General features: G+C 36.9%; 1 protein-coding gene across 1 annotated transcript in view; it reads right to left on the bottom strand.

Annotated features, from left to right (window-relative positions):
* Positions 1–19,054, bottom strand: part of LOC134647331 (protein hook homolog) — a 73,567-nt gene extending 54,513 nt beyond the window's left edge. The window contains exon 1 of the mRNA XM_063501656.1: positions 19,050–19,054. The gene's annotated coding sequence lies outside the window, so the exon portion shown is untranslated. The remainder of the gene's footprint in view (positions 1–19,049) is intronic.
* Between the last annotated feature and the right edge of the window lie 1,180 nt (positions 19,055–20,234).

The following is a 20,234-nucleotide window of genomic DNA, read 5'->3' as shown; positions in this document are numbered from 1 at the left end:
GGCTATCCGCCTGCCAGGGTATTCCCGTCACGGGCCGGAGCGGTCACCGCCCGCCAGTGAATCCCATACGCAAGGCCTGTAGCGGACACCGCCGGCCGGCGTAATTCCTGTCCCCGATCTTCCCTATCATTCCCTTACGTCCGTGTTACCTAGGGAACCCGCGTATCGACCCACTACCGTAGAGTCCCCGACCGATCGGGATTAGTTAGTGATAAGAGTAGTTAATAAGTGTTTACAATAAACGGCATAAAGCCCCGTCTATACTAGTGTACTATTCGTGTTTGTATTCATAACCCGTAAGTCCCCTTTCTCCCAAATCTGAGACTAGCTCGGTAAACCTCTCCAGCCCTTCAGGCCGAGAGGATATGTGACTCCTGCTCAGGCAGCACATCACAGGCTTAATAATAAACCTACTCAATTTACGGAGAGTTAAATTAATCCAACAGTGACAGCGACAGTTCGTAAATATGCACGCTGTTGTAAAATGCAATACAGCTATTGCATGTACAGTTGTGGAATACTTTCTAAAAAGTTGCCTTTGTCAGAAGAATCTAATACCTTTAAACGAGCAATTCTTGCATATTTTTTTATTTTATTTATATATATATTTCGGGGATCTCGGAAACGGCTCTAACGATTTCGATGAAATTTGGTATATGGGGGTTTTCGGGGGCGAAATATCGATCTATCTTATCTCTGGGAAAACGCTAATTTTTGAGATTTTATATGTTTTCCGAGCAAAACTTTGTCTCCCAGATATTGTTCATTAATTAACCTGTCGAATCCCACGATATGACGTCACCATAAGCGTTCTGGCTCATATATGAGCCGTAATAGTCAAAGGTTTTTCGAAGATAGCCACGGAAGTTTCGATTAATTCCATGGTTTAAATACTTTAAATCAAATAAAAGTAAATGAACCATCCGCCATAACAAAGTTAATAAGTAATTGAACTCATTAATTATTAAATATGTATGTTTATTTGTATGTCGTGATGTTACGCTCGTAGGTCATGTTTTTCTGGGGCTGCAGACCAAGCATTTAGATGTCGGGTTATTCGGTCAGCGGTTGTTGTGCTAGTCGGCAGTCTAATCCGACTGAGTACATACGGCGCGCGGCGAGAGCAAGGCTAGCTGCTATTTACAACGCTGGCCAAGCACATCACCGCAAAAGAATCGCTATGAGTATAAACGGTAAATTATTAACAAATGCGTAATCGGAGATCGTACTGATACTGGTTCATCTGAGTCAAGCAAAGAGAATAGAAGCGCAGCTATTGGCGATAATTCCACGCTTGTCAGCATTTAGACGACTGCGAAGCCGGTTAAAGCTGTTCCCGCTCGAATATATACGCGATTGGCCGTTTTTGTGGGGGTCTTAATTGCGCCACATCTGCTCGCTTTGGATAGCGCTTGATTAAGCTTTTTACAGCTTTATTAACTACCTGTCTTTAGAGTTGCCTTAATTAACAATTTTATGCTTGGTGATTTTTTATGGTTGGTGATTTTGGGGTCGTGATCCCGACTGTCTAAAATCTATTAAGATGGTCATACTGACCAAGGTTTCCCATGGGACTGATATGAAAAAGTCATGAAAAAAATATTATGTTTATCCACACGTTTCGTCTAGTTTGGGCACCCCATTACATTTTTTTCGCAATTTTGTTGTTACATGGGAAAATTTGTTTACTATGACATGACCATCTTAACACATTTTTGACATTCAGGATCACCCCAAAATCACCCAGTGTTTAATCAGTATGAGTATTTTTACTAAAAACGTTTATCATTAGAAAAATATGCAATTGAAATTAATTCTCAATACAATATAATATTCAAATTCTCTTTTATGCCGTGATAATGTAAGAATTTATACAAATCGAACATCGCTAATCGTAATTAATTAATGATACAATTATACTATGTTTTGTATTTTTAATATCAGGTATATATGACAAATTGTTTGTGTGTGGTCGATATCAACCCCCTCTCTATATTTGTCTGTAACCAATTTGCCCACCCACACAAAGCACGTAGTCATGAATTCCATCAAATGTGCTGCATTTTTATTCAAATGTACACGGCTCAATAGGTCGCGATACCCGCGGATCGTATCTGTCATCGTTGACGGACGGTCGCGGTCACATTCAACTTGAAACAATAAATTTTGCCCACTGGACTACAAAATAGTCACAGCTACACACAAGGGTCATACGGAAACTGGGAAACAAAAGTTGCCGCTACTGTTCCCAAAAGTTTAGGATAGGTACTGAAACTTTATTTCTGGCTACCTAAATCTCTGCATACACTTTTAACTTCTCTGTTGTGCGCTGCCCCAGATACAAGAATGCTGCTAAATTAATTTACAGACAAAAGAAACACGTCCATGATGGAAAAAAAGCGGCCAAGTGCGAGTCGGACTCGCCCATGAAGGGTTCTGTATTTAGGCGATTTATGACGTATTAAAAAAAAACTACTTACTAGATCTCGTTCAAACCAATTTTCGGTGGAAGTTTACATGGTAATGTACATCATATATTTTTTTTAGTTTTATCATTCTGTTATTTTAGAAGTTACAGGGGGGGGGGACACACATTTTACCACTTTGGAAGTGTCTCTCGCGCAAACTATTCAGTTTAGAAAAAGCGGCCAAGTGCGAGTCGGACTCGCCCATGAAGGGTTCCGTATTTAGGCGATTTATGACGTATTAAAAAAAAACTACTTACTAGATCTCGTTCAAACCAATTTTCGGTGGAAGTTTACACGGTAATGTACATCATATATTTTTTTTAGTTTTATCATTCTGTTATTTTAGAAGTTACAGGGGGGGGGGGGACACACATTTTACCACTTTGGAAGTGTCTCTCGCGCAAACTATTCAGTTTAGAAAAAAATGATATTAGAAACCTCAATATCATTTTTGAAGACCTATCCATAGATACCCCACACGTATAGGTTTGATGAAAAAAAAATGTTTTGAGTTTCAGTTCTAAGTATAGGGAACCCCAAAAAGGGTCTAGCAGGCTAAGCGAACAAGAAGTGCCCCCAACGACGGATTTTGTCGATATTTCTGGTAGTGTACTGTTAGGTCCTAAGGACCCTCCATGCTTAACATCAGACCTCGATTCTCTTTTGTTTGCGAGTTATTCAGGATAACGTAAAATAATTAGGGTATCATTGAAAGTGTCATATTTTATAAACGATTCAAGTTACATGAACCAAACAAAATTATATTTGATAACAATAAAAAAAACTACAAAATGCATATTTTTTACCAGCATCCTGCTAGACCCTTTATTGTTTTTTTTCTATTTTTGTGTGAAAATCTTAATGCGGTTCACAGAATACATCTACTTACCAAGTTTCAACAGTATAGTTCTTATAGTTTCGGAGAAAAGTGACTGTGACATACACGGACAGACGGACAGACAGACAGACAGACAGACAGACATGACGAATCTATAAGGGTTCCGTTTTTTGCCATTTGGCTACGGAACCCTAAAAAATGATATTAGAAACCTCAATATCATTTTTGAAGACCTATCCATAGATACCCCACACGTATGGGTTTGATGAAAAAAAAAATGTTGAGCTTCAGTTCTAAGTATGGGGAACCCCAAAAATTTATTGTTTTTTTTCTATTTTTGTATGAAAATCTTAATGCGGTTCACAGAATACATCTACTTACCAAGTTTCAACAGTATAGTTCTTATAGTTTCGGAGAAAAGTGACTGTGACATACGGACGGACAGACGGACAGACAGACAGACAGACATGACGAATCTATAAGGGTTCCGTTTTTTGCCATTTGGCTACGGAACCCTAAAAAGGAGATAGTAGTTAACGTTGTTTGGTTGTCACTTGTCCAACTCGGGGACACGATTGTTTCTTAGATATAAATAACTCATTTGTCATAACTGTTATAAGCAACATTCTGTGAAGTAGATAAAACTTATAAAACTAGAAAAGTTAATGCTGCGACTATTTGCGTAAACCATTTTCTTAAAAATCAACGAAATGCGTAATCTGCAGTGTCGTACTGAGTTGCAAGGATCTTGGTTTCCACTTTCCACTGGATTTGTTCACATGCGTGACTCTACCCAGATTACTTGAATGCGCACTGTAAGTTTTCTTACGTGGAATGCGCCGTAATAATATTTCATTATTAGGTCGAACAACCTTTGTCTTGTCATTGACTTAGTACGACACTAATGTTCATTAAAATGTTTTTATTTCATTTTATTGGTGTAGGCAAATGGTAAAACCCAAATTGAATATTACGAATGTTACATGTAGACACCCAATTTAAATTAGTTATGTTAGCTTTATACAAGACCATCAGTAGGTAGGTACCTATGTGAAGTGGTTTACCTACCGATTAATAATTTATATAGAGGCGTTTAGAAACCAACAAAAAGTTGGGGGTATTTATTTCCACCTCGGCAAACTGTTCAGCAACGAAGCAATCTCAGTTGCAAGTCAGACCACTGTGCCCCTTCCCCCCTCCCCCCTGCTTAATTTCCCGACCAGATTCTCATTGGCATGCCGGAACGACGGCTGTGAATAATTAGCCTTGAGTAGCAGATGCCGATGACTTAGGTACAGGGCAGAGCAAAGCTACTCAATTTGCAAGTGATTAGGTGTGTTATAGCAGCTGCAGTTTACCTATGCCTGTTAGACTACTCGTATAAAGGGCCAAAAATATGTGATGAAAATGGATGATAACCAATTAGTCTTGCATTGGTGAATTAATTATGCATTTTATGTATTGATACCTAAAGTACAAACGCGAAACTTACAAAACTTTATGTCTTTGTAATAATTAAGAACAAGTTTCGGAAACCTTATTTGCTCGCAGTTTTTGGTATAAATAGAAATACAAAAATATACACGCTTGGGCTTTGTTAGTTTTTAGCACAATGGCGGCAAGAATGATTGAGTTTGCTAAACAAATCTCTGGGGGTTCATGACGGAATGTGCTTTTATGAAACGTGGAAATTACACCGGAAGGCACCTAAAATTTCAGCAAAAAATGTATTTTCCGTTGCTTTGTAACGCGAATAACGCTCTTCGAAATAAACAGCAACTTGTTTCTTGTAAAAGTTATATTATTAAGACTTCCTATAAAATACATGCAAAAATTTAAAAAGTTACATAACTGGACTAGTACATCAGTGACTATTCATGTTTTTACTTACAAAATATTCATGTAATAACTTGTTGAAGTTCGAATATTCGATATTTGGATTCGATAATTGGACAAATAATTTTTTATTAGGATTTACCATTTCCTGGACTAAAAAAATATGTCAAATCTAGTCTACTGCATAAGGCATATTATTACACACCAGGGATGTTACAGAGCTCCGTTTCCGTTTCCCTTAAGTCGGAACTTCCGTTTGGTATTACACATCCGTTTCTGTTCCGGTTCCGTTACCTTTGAAACGGAAGTTATATCGGATGTCAATGCTTAGCGCGGCAGCGGGACATGAGCGGTGTACATCAAAAACAAACAGGTTTATACCAGTCATTCGCTCATAGCCCCGCTTGCCACGTGCTGCAGTAATTAGATGTTCTGGTTTATCCGTGTTTTCGAATTTAAAGTACCTATTCGTATGTGTTGTGTTGTGTAATGTATACCTACTGATAGTACTGACTCAGGCTCCGGTTCTGGTTCCGGTTCCGTTTTCGGTTCCGATTCCGTTTCTGGTTCCGATAAACTAAATTTAAAACATCTGGTTCCGCTTTCGGTTCCGATAAAACCACATCCGTTACATCCCTGTTACACACACAGTCGAAGATTATGTTAATGATAAAGATGAATGGCCGTCTATTAATAAATGAATTAATTATTATGAAATGTATTTGTATCGCTAGTAATTTTTTTGTATTTTGTATGCTGTTATTTATTTTTTAATTAAATTTTAATTTATTTTGTACTTTGACGATGCAAAAGAGATTGTAAAATCCTACTTGATTAAATGAAATTCTATTCTATTCTATTCTATTCTACTCTACTCTACCTGTACTCTACTCTACTCTACCTCTACTCTACTCTACTCTACTCTACTCTACTCTACTCTACTCTGTTCTAATAATTCTTTGGGGACAAGGGAAGTTGTTTTTTACCCCTCGTGCTAATTTCAGGACCCGTATAAGCGAAATATTTAAACTGAAAACATTAAAAATTGAATCATGAGATGAGTGTTTCAAAAAGTGGATCTTTTTGCGTTGAATCAAAAATTTAAATTATTTTGAACAATAATTATTTGCATGGCATGGCATTAATTTTGATTATACATATTTGTAATGATTTATAGGTAGTATTTTCCTTACGTTGGTGTTTCCTTAAAACTCTTTGTAGCCGTGTGTTAGCCGAAGCGTGAACCGAATCTGTGGTGGTGAAAGCGGCCATGTCATGTCAAATCATGAAGATTAAAGAGTAATATTCCACTTGCTGTGCCCTGTTTATCAAAAGCTTGTAACTTGTAATACAAGTGGAAGTCCCTTTCTAACAAAAGCTGTCAAAAAGGGACTTCCACTTGTATTACATGTTACAAGTTTTTGATAAATAGGGCACTGGTATACAATAATATATCTATGTATAACAACGCTGTCAATAGCTCTAGGCTTACACGAAATTAAACCACATTCATTATCTATTGACATTACAAACACGGTTTTATTACACAGCGGCCGCGTTCATTAATCCAAGTAGGTATGTATATTGTTTTGCCTGTAATAGGACCTAGCGGTTCGCCAAAAAACGCTCCAAATTGTATTAAAAGCACGAAAATCGGTACGATTGATCTTTGGGCCATTAGAATCAACGTGAGCCGTAGCACCAAAAAAAATAAAAAAGGAAAGGAGTTATGACGTCATATAAAATCGATAATATCTGCTTCGCTCGGAAAACATATAAAAACTCGAAAATGCGCGTTTTCCCAGAGATAACACCTAGCTAGATCGATTTCTCGCCCCCGAAAACCCCCATATAGTAAATTTCATCGAAATCGTTAGAGCCGTTTCCGAGATCCCCGAAATATATATATATATAAATAAATAAATAAATAAACAAGAATTGCTCGTTTAAAGGTATAAGATAAAAAAATATTGTTCAGAAACCTATCGTGTGTAGTATTTAATAAAAGGGCTTATTGAGCCGATTCTAAAAAACATTTCAGTATTTTTTTTAATTAGAATAAAAATAATTTTCAAAACGTACCAAGTTTGGGCTTCTCCAGATAAGATACCGTGATTTTTTTGTTGTAGAATATACCCCTAAATAACCCTCAAAAAGCAATTTTGAAAATATTAACATTTAGTTAGCCGCTAAAGAAGTGAAAACTTCTTTAGCGGCGCTGTGCATTTTTTGAGGTGGGGAAAAAATGTTAAACTCGAGAAGTCGAGACAGCGTAAGACGATCACGTGACCGTAAGATTTAGATGGCCAATCATTTAGATGGCATTTAAATCAATAAAGAAAAACTCAATGACATTACATGAAAAACTGTTACATGTAATGTCATTGAGTTTTTCTTTATTGATTTAAAAAAATGCCATCTAGTGAGTTTCGCTCTAACTGGTATTAATATAACTCGAGTACTAACAGTGATGTGCTTAGGGGTTTCAAGTAATTAACGCTAACGCTAGATGGCGTTAACCTCAATTGTACATAGTGCATTGTGCACTAGTCATTGAGTTTTCACTTCTGCCGGCATTCCCTGAGTGCATCCCGTTGTTTTTTTTGAGGTAAGTAAGTATTTATCTAAACAAATCAGTCTATATAACAGTTTGTTTTGACAGATTTTCTAATCTCGCGCCCTGGTGAGCGTTGCAAGTAGTAGCGATGCTACGTGTCGTGGTTCTGGCCGCGGTCCAACTTTCATAACCGTTTCGATTTGTAATGTCATAGAGAAATATAGTAAGACAAGAGTGCTCACTCCATACATCAGTTCAGACTATTAATTTCAGTGTCTACATCTAGCATCGAGTAGCGGAACTATCAGTACTGCTACTTGACAATAGATGTAGCACCGACCGGAAAGGCTTATCTCAACAGCATAAGACTTTCCGGTCGATGCTACATCTATTGTCAAGTAGCAGTACTGATAGTTCCGCTACTCGATGCTAGATGCTAATAATCTTTTTAGTAAATATATTAAAAACGGGTCACTCACGTATTTTAAGTCGAAAAACGCTCGACATGTTTCACTTCGTACCGAGAAGAGAGACATGTCGAGCGTTTTTCGACTTAAAATACGTGAGTGACCCGTTTTTAATATATTTACTATGTCTTTGTCTCACGGAAGTTTTGTTATTAAAATCTTTTTAGTACTAAAACTCATGTATGGAGTGAGCACTCTATGTATTTTTTTCTCTATGGTAATGTTAACGATACCGCGGAAACTTTCATGACATCTCTCGTAATTGTCGGCTTAGCTCGTGTCCTCAACTCGGCAAGAGCTATTCACAACGGCAATATTACGACCAAGAAATTACAGAACAAAATATAAATGCGCGGTGTTACTAATTAAGGTTACCATATAATTTTTATTATTTATTTATTCAACAAATTACACAGTATGACAGTTAAAACCAATTCACTGTGTGTGAGTCATAATTCCGGGCTGTTGACGGTTATACATTGGCGAACATTTTCTCTTAAACGGCTTAAACCAACGTGCCAGCTCTCAGTTTACATAAAATTCAATTCTTTTGAGATAATGTCAGCATTAATATCATGTAATTTATTTTTTCTACTCCAGCACTTAAATGTGTCAATTAAATGACTGACAGTGATATCTAAAGCAATGTCATTTGAATGATTTGTCTATAGGCTCATAAGATGACTGCTAGCAGTCATCTTATGAGTATAATACAACTGCTTTATTTTTTTTAAAGATACAAGTTCCGATCATCTTGATTGAAAGAGGTATGTTTTCATTTACAATAATAACTCTTTTTTTTTAATTTTTTTTTTTTTGCTGCAGCTGTCATAGAAAAAGTAATGTATGCAACAGCTCATAATTGGTTCTTAAAATTCTCGGGTCTTTTTTTACAAAACTCGACTACGTCTCGTTTTGTAACTTCGACCCTTGAATTTTAAGAACCCTTATTATATCACTGTTGCATAAACTACTAGTGTATATGATGCAATTAGATTAGATATCCATTGACAACAAGTTTTCCAACATAGGTAGGTATGTGTTAAAAAAATCTTTGTATGAAATATGATATTGATATTATTTGATATGCATGTCACCGTAAAATTGTAAACACTCGTCATATTATAATCTCGCTAGTTACATTATAAACTGACGGTAGGGAGATTATAATCTAACCTAACCTAACCTACGTTACATTATAAACTAACGGGTTCACAATCTTACGGTGTCATGTATAACAGCTAAGAAAGTGATTTCATACAACGGTTAATTAGCGATATTTCAATAGGAATTTATATCTTGTACCCAATTTTTCACTTTTTACCAAAAACTCCGAAGTTTAATATCTTATTGAAAAAAGCGACTATTGTTCACATATAAATTGTTGGTACATATTGTCTGTAGTTATAAAACTTTAAGAAAAGTCCTAATATTACGAAAATTGTTAATGGATAACATTAGGTAAACTAATCAGGTTTCGAGCTAGCGTAGGTCCCAGAGTCCCAGTGGACTCCAAAGTTGTCTATGCTTATAAGCAGAAGTTGGCACAAGCAATTTAAATTAATTGGGACACACGGTGTATAAGTACATCCCCTTCGCAAGTAAAATGCACAGTTCGTTAACCTTTTCGACGCCGTGTCAAACACAAAAGCTGTCTCTCAGACGCCACGTCACCGAAATGTCAAAACTGAAATTGAACTTTATGCATATGCACCTAGGTCTATGTTGCTCTGTGGTCTATGACCGATTAATACGTCTTTGGCGTTGGACCTGCGGTGCGTATATATCGGTCATTGGCGTCCAAAAGGTTAAGGTTGATAGGATAGGTAATTGTGATAGGCGTGATGGCTGTTATTTTTAACCGCCTTCAAAAAAAAGGAGGTTCTCAGTTTGACCCGTATGTATGTATGTATGTATGTATATTTGTTCGCGATTATCTCGCGTTTGGCTGAACCGATTTTGATGCGGTTTTCAGAAAAGTGTTTCTTATATTCTGGAGAAGGTTTTAGTATACATGGATCTGAGCTGATGCTGAACCCTGGCTGTACCTAGTGGAACTCGGGTTTGGTGCAACATAGGCTCACGCTGTTTTGGTCATCCGACACGCCTTGATGAGCACTTGGGAGAGCAGTACCCAAGATAGAGCTGATGCTGAACCCTGGATGTACCTAGTGGAACACGGGATGTACCTAGTGGAACTCAGGTTTGGTGCAACATAGGCCCACGCTATTTTGGTCATGCGTCACATCTTGATGAGCACTTGGGAGAGCAGTACCCAAGATAGAGCTGATGCTGAACCCTGGCTGTACCTAGTGGAACTCAGGTTTGGTGCAACATAGGCCAACGCTATTTTGGCCATCCGTCACACCTTGATGAGCATTTGGGAGAGCAGTACCCAAGATAGACCTGATGCTGAACCCTGGCTGTACCTAGTGGAACTCAGGTTTGGTGCAACATAGGCCCATGCTATTTTGGTCATCCTCCACATCTTGATGAGCACTTGGGAGAGCAGTACCCAAGATAGAGCTGATGCTGAACCCTGGCTGTACTTAGTGGAACTCAGGTTTGGTGCAACATAGGCCCACGCTATTTTGGTCATCTATCACATCATGATCAGCACTTGGGAGAGCAGTACCCAAGATAAAGCTGATGCTGAACCCTGGCTCTACCTAGTGGAACTCAGGTTTGGTGCAACATAGGCCAACGCTATTTTGGCCATCCGTCACATCTTGATGAGCACTTGGGAGAGCAGTACCCAAGATAGAGCTGATGCTGAACCCTGGCTCTACCTAGTGGAACTCAGGTTTGGTGCAACATAGGCCAACGCTATTTTGGCCATCCGTCACATCTTGATGAGCACTTGGGAGAGCAGTACCCAAGATAGAGCTGATGCTGAACCCTGGCTGTAGGTACCTAATGGAACTCAGGGTTGGTGCAACATAGGCCCACGCTATTTAGGTCATCCGTCACATCTTGATGAGCACTCGGGAGAACAGTACCCGAAATAGAGCTGATGCTGAACCCTGGCTGTACCTAGTGGAACTCAGGTTTGGTGCAACATAGGCCCACGCAATTTTGGTCATCCGTCACATCTTGATGAGCACTTGGGAGAGCAGTACACAAGATAGAGCTAATGCTGAACCCTTGCTGTACCTAGTGGAACTCAGGTTTGGTGCAACATAGGCCCACGCTATTTTGGTCATCTGTCACATCTTGATGAGTTTGATGTTTGTTCGTGATTATCTCGCGTTTGGCTGAACCGATTTTGATGCGGTTTTCAGAAAAGTGTTTGTTACATTCCGGAGAAGGTTTTAGTGTACAGTACATGGATGGTTTGAAAAACCAATTGGACCCGGTAGGTGGCCATGCTATCGGTATACCTACCAACAAATTTATGTAGCTGAAACCGATTTAGATAAAATAGTGGGAGTGGGACTGGGAGTCGGACTCGGACTGGGACTGGGAATGGGAGTGGGCGTGGGAGCAATATACATACAAATCGTTTAGCACCAAAACGTCATATTATGTTGTGTCGCGATTATCATCGAGTTAGGCCATAACCAACATTAGTAGGTAGTTACTTTTGCACCGAGTTAGTTAGTTTGGCACCGACTTCAAAAACTAAGTAATTACCCGGATGATTATTAATTTTCTTATTATTAGGTATTCATTACTTTTTGGCAAAAATTTGCTTTACGACGGGATAGGGACTGGACACGTAAAGGGGTGCCATATAAAAATTATTTTGTACTTTTCAGTGGGTTGGTTTTTTGAAGGCGGTTCCCTTTTTTTAAAAAAGATATTATTATTAAGTTATTTTATTTTGGTTTTATTTTTGTTTAATTTTAATTTTTTAATTATTTTTTATTACCTATTAATATGCGCTGTATGGCATTTTTGTTTAACTTACTCACATAAATTTTATATTTGTTGAAAAACAAAGTGGTAAAACGGTTTCCAGCCTCCTAAAAAGCCTGAGCATAAACCGTGTTTAAGAATAGCAATAATTCTTTTATTGTGCATATTATTTTTAAAACTTTGCCCATTACTTTTACGTTAGTCTACATCTCGCGTCAAGATAATTTTAAACACCTCGCCTGATACGCAACTATTGCTGCTGACTGTACAGTAAACACTTTGTTGGAGATTGTTTGACTTATAAATAACAGGTTTTGTTTACGAAAACGACGATAAAAGAAGTTTAATTTTCAAATGTGAGGATTTCAAAAGTCGGGTTCGGCAGTAACGACGGTAACGGCTTCAGTTTGAAGGGAAGATAACAAAGTTTAAACTGAACTTCTCGTAATATTGAACGTCTTATTTTAGACGCTTAATTTACTTTGTCATTAATATGTACGAAAATGTTCAATATCAAGTGACACAGAACATTTTCATTTTCATAACATAAGTATCTTATTCAGCACAATCCGTTTCGTTACTTAACTTCAGTGTTATATAATTTAACTTACTTAGGTAGGTACTGAATAAATTGTTATCGTTAGTGAAGCATATTTTATACCTATCATTTGATGATGGTCCCCCTATGACAGTTCATTTTTAACCGACTTCAAAAAAAGGAGGAGGTTATCGATTCGACCGTATTTTAGTACTTTGGATGTGTATATGTTACCTCAGAACTCCGTGATTTTTGAACCGATTTGGAAAAATATTATTATTATTATTATTTCATTTTAGACAGGCAGCTGATGCTGGTGCGTCTAAATCATAGTTCACTTAGCACGATTTCACTGTTTTGATAGTTTGTCGAGTCTATTTTTAAATTGATTCACACTTGTAGAGTTCACAACTTCAGAGGGTAATTTGTTCCAAGCATTTACTATACGATTTCAATTCAATTCAATTAATTTCAATTATTTATTTATTTCAAATCCATACGATCCATAATTGTTAGTACAACAACAAACAAACAAACAAATCTTAAAATTAATTAAGGTTAGTGATAATTAAAATACAAAATAATAATAATAAATCCAATATTTGCAATAAAGTTTTTCCCGATATTTGTTTTATGCTTTGTTGTTACTAGTTTAAGGTAGTGTCCTCTTGTGCGCGTGTTTGGGTTTCGAGTGAACAGGTCGCTTAGCTCTGGACAGTCGTAATATCCATGCATAATTTTGAACGTCTCGATCAAGTCGCCACGTTCCCGCCTTTTTTGCAGTGTTGTCAGGCCCAGCTTGACTAATCTTTCCTCGTACGAAAGTGACTTTAGCCGTGCGGGAATATTGTTTGAAGTGTAAACTTCTTTAGCGGCGCTGTGCACTTTTTGAGGTGGGGAAAAATGTTATTAAATAAAGACGATCACGTGACCTGATCGAAAAACTTACATGTAATGTCATTGAGTTTTTCTTTATTGATTTAAATGCCATCTAGTGAGTTTCGCTCTAACTGGTATTAATATAACTAGAGTACTAACATTGATGTGCTTAGGGGTTTCAAGTAATTAACGCTAACGCTAGATGGCGTTAACCTCAAAAATACTTAAACACATTTCTTCAGTTATTATTCAAATTAAGCCCAGCCAAAAGAGACTTGAAGGAACTGTCATAATAGGGACCATAATTTCGACTGTCTTTCTGTCACCTCATCACGCTTAAACTAGTTAAACTGTTAAACCGATTTCGATATTTGGTTTGTAGTTTTGTAGGTAGATAGTTTGAGTTCTGGAAAAAGACATAGACTAGTTTTTGTTATGGGAGTCATCCCTTAAAGGGGTGAAAAGTGGGATGGACTTTACTATGGAATTTCATACTATATTTTTAGTTGATTCTGTGATTACTACTTTAGCATTGTATAACATGAATTCTGAGCAGATCCATCGTTAAATAAATTGCTCAAATACGTGCATTCAAATTATTGGTTTGTCTCGGTGTGGAAATTGAATTCGGGAGCGTACTGCTAATGGTATTCCACTCTGTGATTTAAACCAGTTTACAGTGACATAACAATACCAATTGTACCTTTGTGATAATTTTGTCCATAAAGAACTAAAACTTAAATGAAAATGACTTTTCATAGCTATAGCTGTATTAGAATATTATGGGGGATGGTTAATTTGGTGGGATAGTTATGCGTAACCTCGCTAAAGTAAACAAATTTAATTTGTTTTCGTTTGTTTTTAATAAAAATAGTACCTACTGAATAATCGCCATGAAAATGATTAGTCTTTATTTTTCATACCACGTCGGTGGCAAAAACGGGACAGCTACTGGCACGCAGCTACCGTAGTCTATGGACACATGCACGGCTACTATACGAGTTGAAACTTGACATTAACGTTAGCGACTGCGTGAACTCGATCGCAATTCCCTCTCTATCGCACCAATGGTCTGAGATACATAGAAAGCGCATAATTCATGGATACTTGTACGTTTTGGGCGAACTTTCATTCGAGAATCGCTGATATATATATGTACATATACTAACACATCATTGAATCTAAATTAAATTATAACGAGAGAGCGACTTCAAGCTACCTAGCTATTTATTTAGGAGTTTATTTCACGAATGCGGCTTTGCAAATTCGCTACAAGTAAGCAACCTCACGCGTCACGTCACGCCTCATGTAGTTTACTTTGAATATTTACGGCGTATTAAAGTGATTTTGATGTGAGTTTTGATTAGATTTTGTTGACGCGAGCGAAGATACACGGGGACTAATTGAATTATTCAAGCTGGCGAGAACGCGGATGCTGGTTAATTTAAAATTGCGGCTTTGAACTTACTTGCCAAGTTGTAGGTGCAAGTAAGATGAGCGTTGAGATATTTACGTGGCCGCAGCCGCGCGCCTCGCTGCCTACTCCTGCCGGACTAGTACTGGGGCCTGATTTATGTTTAGTTTAGGTAAATGCAATTTAAATCTAAATCTGATTTTAGGTACCTACTTACCAATAGGCAATGTCATGAGATGATTTCTAGGGTATTAGGAAAGGCATTTTTGTCTTATATCTATCTATGTTAATTTATTTACATTAATTATGTCAACTTACAACTTACAATTGTTCCAGACAGAGAAATCATTTAGCTATTACCTACTCATGGGACGGGAACAGAGAGAAATATGCCACTATTCAATCTTAGGGTATCACTTTCACTTCATAGATAAAGAAAATGATCCACTTTTGAGAGGCATGAGAAATGTAAATGAATATAACATTAGCGATGGGCGAGTCAAGTTATCTGATTCGAATAATTCGAATCAGCCTACAGTTGAGTTAATTCGAATCAAGACTATGGGCAATTCGAATCAACTCGACCACTAGCTAGAGCCGCCGCCGAGCCGAGTCAACGCTATCACACTGCTACTAAGGCCATTCAAAAATAAACCTTAATACTGTAGCCCGAAGGCTCTTTTTACAACAACTGCCGCTCGATTCGCCGTCTCAACTCGAGTTGGTACTATGACCATTCAAAAATAAACCTTAATTCCGTAACCCGAAGGTTCATTTTACTACAACTGCCGCTTGATTCGCCATTCCAAGTATCCCAACTCGAGTTCACTGCTAGTATGGCCATTCAAAAATAAACCTTAATTCCGTGCCTTGAAGGTTCTTTTTACAACAACTGCCGCGTAACTCGCCGTCTCAACTCGCTCCGCGCCTGTGCCTGTGACCTTGTCGCGAACCACGCGAATCGTCGAGTCGAGTCAACTCGATTTTGAATTCGAATCAGCGGCCGAATCAATTCGAATGATTCGAATTGAAAAAAAGTGGACTCGTCACATCGCTATATAACATTATTTGATCTTAAAACAATGTTAAAATAGTTAAAACATTTGAAACTTGATGGGGTAGCCCGAATTCGCTATCCTAAATTTAGAGCTCATTCATTAAGAAAGGAAAGAAATGCCCGCCGGGATTTAATTTAATTAGGCGCAGACATTAGCACCTGGGCGAGTTGAAGAGAAGTTCGCGAATTAATGACGCGGACGAGATTAGCTCCTCCTGGGCTGACTGAAGGCTCATTGTGGCAGTACTGTCAGTAATTTATTTAATAGGTACTTAAAGTATTTAAGTTCCTAATTGGTACGTGGAATTATATAATATAAATGCATATACATACTCTTATACTCATTAGAAATAAACCGTGTTAAAATACAAGTCTTGGGTGACGTACTGTTATACTGAACAAGTCTTGAGATTTAATGTTAAACTAACTTGGTTAGTTACGGTACCGTCCTATTTACTAATAATTAATGATTAGTCAACTAATTAGGTAGGTACTTGTTATAGTGAACACATTAATATTAGACATTGTATGAATAAATAAAAGGACATATCAAGAGTCACAATAGTTTGAAAGTTTTGAAACTATCAATATAAGCAAAATATTCACGATTTTTTATTATTAGCCATTTTTATTATGTTTGTTAGGGTTCCGTAGCCAAATGGCAAAAAACGGAACCCTTATAGATTCGTCATGTCTGTCTGTCCGTCTGTCCGTGTATGTCACAGTCACTTTTCTCCGAACTGTTGAAACTTGGTAAGTAGACGTATTCTGTGAACCGCATTAAGATTTTCACACAAAAATAAAAAAAAAACAATAAATTTTTGGGGTTCCCTATACTTAGAACTGAAACTCAAAATTTTTTTTTCATCAAACCTATACGTGTGGGGTATCTATGGATAGGTCTTCAAAAATGATATTGAGGTTTCTAATATCATTTTTTTCTAAACTGAATAGTTTGCGCGAGAGACACTTCCAAAGTGGTAAAATGTGTGTGCCCCCCCCCCCCTGTAACTTCTAAAATAACAGAATGATAAAACTAAAAAAAATATATGATGTACATTACCGTGTAAACTTCCACCGAAAATTGGTTTGAACGAAATCTAGTAAGTAGTTTTTTTTTAATACGTCATAAATCGCCTAAATACGGAACCCTTCATGGGCGAGTCCGACTCGCACTTGGCCGCTTTTTTTCAAATCGCTTAAGGACTGTTTTCATTAGAATGCCCAGGATATCGCAGCGTCTCATAGTCTATTACATATAACAATTGTCAAAAGGGCTTACGTTGCACTAAAGTTATGTAATCTATTGACACGGCCACGAGAGGTGCCGGCGAGTCGCCGAGCCGTTTCATTATGCGCTAACTTATTCCGGCGTACTCATCCTTGATGTCAGGTAAAATTAATTCGCAGCACCTTTTAGCGCGCCGCCATCCCAGAGGGGCGATAGAAATTTATACGCGACATTGCCTATTCAAAAACGTCCCCCTGCAACAAAATAAATGAAGAGACCGATGTGAAGGATAAAATAAATAGAAGTGTTACGACATGCCTGTCATAACGTGGGGTTGTATCGATTCATATCAATCGTTAAGTTCTGTACATTTTCACACTCGGATGCAGCGTTAAATGAACTCGATGTGAGTAAATTCTACATACCTATATATTCTGTAATATTATATGATAATAGATTATTTGTTACAGTAACGACTTAGCTCTAGACGTATGCTACATACAAGAATGGGTTTTCAGTTACCATTCTGCTCAAAAAATGTACCAAGTACCTCGAAAATTTCTTCATATTAATACGTGTAAACTCTGCAGCGATTTTGACAGCATACCTACACAGTGCAAGTGTTATTTTATACGTCATAATTTCATATATATTTGACGTTTAAAATAACACTTGCACAATTGACAAATAAATACTCACACTGGTTTTGGCCATAACTTAATTTACTTTTTTTTAAACGACTTCAATAACAGGAGGAGGTTACAATAGTTATTTGTACAACAAGTGATCAAAGTTTGATATTTCTTCGAGTGCTTATTTTGAGTCCCGTGCAAGCGAAAGATTCTATAATAGATTCACGAGCGTAGCGAGTGAATCTAATTTAGAATCTTGAGCGTAGTAAGGGACTCAAAAACGCACGAGATGTAAATAACTTTGATCTCGTGTAGTACACAACATTTTTCACCTCAGCGCAGTGAGAACATACCTATTAGACAACTTGAAAAATGTAATCCTTGTTCATCACTTAATACCTGCACTCATGTTTTCTTAAGATATACAAACAATTAAGTTTAATTACCGCAATGGAACACAAAAACAAAACGTAATAATAAATTCCATTAAAATAATATAGAAATAACAAACATTAACTAACAATTCAATCGACAATTAAAAAAAAAATCTTTGTAAGATACGGTCCGAATTGCGGATACGTACTATTTGTCAACTATGGTAGAAATTCTTAAAAGTAAAATAATTAATTTTGCGTGATGATCTGTGTATTTTTTGAGTTCGTTATTTTAATTGTACAATAAAATACCTAAAATATAGTATTTTATCAGTTTTTATCAAATCTTAAACTTTATTTTTATTTATTAATTATTAAGAATTCATACTCGTACGTGGTTTGGAACGATGCGGTCTGAAGTTTTTCGGGGGTCTATTATAAACCGTGAATATACTGTTGAATGTTGTTTTAACTTTTTTTTGTCTATTTCTTTTTGCTAACAGTGTGAAAGGGACAGAGATAATAGAACCCAAGTATTTCGAACTTTTATTAGACCCCGCATGTTGAAATGTCATTTGACTATAAAGGTCACTTGAATGTCATTTTGTCTCACTCAGTGAGCAAAATCGCATTTTGCTCACTGTTTTTAAGAATCAAAGTACCCTTGTTCGAGCTGCTGAGGTGAAAAACATTTATATAAATTGCATAGAGATGAACAACGCTTTGAACAACAAATTTCAGCGCTTTTATCACTTTCCAGAAATGCTCGTATATTTCATTTTATTGTTTTCAGAGTCTGTTTGCGTCCTCGTATGTCTGTCTGGACTGTCCGCCTCGACATCCGGAACATAAAGGGCCAACAATTGCGGGCTAAAAGCTCGGGAAATGTACTGTGGTGACGACTAGCTTTGTATTATGTCATCACACTCGTTAAATTGCCTTCAAGTTATAAGCCCACAAATTGGCATGTAGCAAATAGATGCATAATTATTAGATTTTTTTATATAGTTTGGCCAGGGACTATCTCATTTCAAACATAGATAGGGAGAATCATTCTGTCTTTGTCTTACGTACTAGCCCTAGTACCTAGTATTAGCACCCAAAAAAAGGGTTGAGTAGTTTTTCTTCTTCTTATTAAATGATAAATTTGGTTTGCCAAACTATTATATAGGCATAATACGTAAAGCTCTATCAACCTCAAGAGTGTTTTGGATACTTAGCAGTTTAGTTGTTTAATTTTTCAATTTTCTACTGAACATAAAACATTAATTTAAATTTTCAATTTTAAGTACAAATTGTCCACATAACTTTAACTTGATACAACGAAGAATTACCCAGTAAGAGTGAAAACTATTGTACTTACATACATTTTTAAGCAAGGTATGGTAGGTACCCATTTCTGACGAAATGATTTGACTTTACACTTGTACAGTATACAGTATTTCTTGAGGGTACATTTAATTAACAATTTAAGTAAAAGGATCGTTCTTTATGGAACCAGGAGTTAATTTATTATAATGGAAATTGTACAACAAATTCATTTAGAACCGAATTTTTATTTCTAATCGTACCAAAAATCTAAAATCATAGGTACTTGGAATGTAAAACGTCCCAGGGACGAAAAGTATCACTTTAATCGCTCTGAAAATTTTAAAGGTAAAAATGGTAGGTATGAGCACGGTCTTCAAGAACCCTTAAAACAGTACCTTTGTATTTGACAGTTTGGTAGTAAGTACAACGCAATTAACTAAAGGGTTTACAATAACTAAACTTCGTATTAGGTAGCATACTTGTTTCCAGTTGTCACCTCCCACTACCTACTTACTTACTTACCCATACTAACCATAATATAAACCCCCCTTTTGATTTACCCCTGAAATTTGGCCATGTGATTTAGTCGTGATCGTCTAGTCTAGCGTTAGGACCCCTCGAAGTGAACCGCGGTACCCTAAGTTCTTTAATGAGTATCAGCTAAATTTTGGACTCTGATTTTACTTACAATTACCTGGACTTTAGGAAAAATATATTACGATATTGGAAGCACGTTTATTATGATGTTAACTAATAACTTACTAGAATAATTTA

This window comes from Cydia amplana, chromosome 1 (assembly GCF_948474715.1).
Source record: "Cydia amplana chromosome 1, ilCydAmpl1.1, whole genome shotgun sequence".
Classification (NCBI taxonomy): Eukaryota; Metazoa; Arthropoda; class Insecta; order Lepidoptera; family Tortricidae; genus Cydia; species Cydia amplana.
Note: the sequence above shows the minus strand (reverse complement) of the source record. Positions and strands in the feature narration are given on the sequence as shown.